This window comes from Petaurus breviceps, unplaced genomic scaffold (genome assembly GCF_028583685.1).
Source record: "Petaurus breviceps papuanus isolate PSGF00001 unplaced genomic scaffold, PetGlider_PUasm1.0 180, whole genome shotgun sequence".
In the NCBI taxonomy this organism is placed as follows: domain Eukaryota; kingdom Metazoa; phylum Chordata; class Mammalia; order Diprotodontia; family Petauridae; genus Petaurus; species Petaurus breviceps.
The window spans coordinates 1,864,031-1,865,218 of record NW_027185782.1 but is presented as its reverse complement, the minus strand read 5'-3'; positions in this window follow the sequence as shown (position 1 = coordinate 1,865,218).

Here is a 1,188-nt window from a genome sequence, read left to right as displayed (position 1 = left end):
TGAGGTATCTTTTGGGGAGAGGGGAGGGGCAAGGGCTCCCTGTGGGGAATAATGGACTGGGAGATGAGACATCCCTAGAGGCCCTTCTCCCTCCCCAGCCCAGCCCCGGATTAGTTCTCTGTGCCTATGATGGAATCCTCCCAAGCCCTTACCTCCCCAGCTTCACAGTCTCAGGCAGCTGCTGCCTCTCTAGATCATGGCTGACAGACGGAGCTTCCCTGAGCGTCAGGCCGCCCATCCCCTCCCTCTGTCTCCCCCTTCCCCTGTAGCCAAGCAGTCTCACAGGGCTCCCTTTCTTCTCTTTCTGGTTCCAGGCTCAGGCTCCCCTCTTCACCTTTCTCCTCTTCCTTTTCTCATTCTCTGCAAACTCTAGTGGGGAGGGGGAGAGGAAAAAGATTGAAGCTTGTGGGGGAGGGTTGGGGAAAAGCAGCTTTGTTATGAGATAGGGAAGCTCTTTCAGAGGAGAGGAGATGGTAGGATCCTCAAGGGAAACATGGAAGGAGATAGACAGACAGACAGACATATACACAGATACACACAGATACAGAAAGAGACAGGGCTCTGAGAGACAGAGGGAGGCAGCGATGAAGACAGAGAGGAGATACACCGAGACATGGGGAGGTACTGGGAGATAGACATCGAGAAACACAAAGAGGGGGACAGGGAAACAGGAAAGATAGGAGTGGAAAGTGAAGAAAGGGGATTGGAAAAGGAGGAATAAGGACAAGAAATAGAGAAATCAGAAGAAAGGAGGGGCAGGGAGAGCCTGAGGAGGGAAAGCAGAACCGAAGGCAAAAACAGCCTGAGGAAAAAAGCAAAGGGATAGGGGGAGAGACTAGGGAAAAGAGGGGTTACTTCCACCTGCTCATCTGGATTCTTCTTCCTCTGACTGTGGGCACCTTACTGCCCCAGGCTAAGAAGGTGCTAACCAGCACTGATAGGGATGTATGTGAGTGTGTGACAAGGTTGCAAGCTCCTGCCCTGGCCCTGGGACCAGGACTTTCTGGGGAACATTCCCCAGGACTAAATGCCCACAAGGGTCATGTCCTATCCCTCTAGGCACTCTGGGTCCTGCATACTTCTGTTTATGGTCAGAGGGCATCGAGTGGGGGAGGGTTTGTGTGTGTGTCTAAGTCCCCCGTGAGTACTTGAGTGTGTGTGCACACGTGTGTGTGCCCCCACACACAC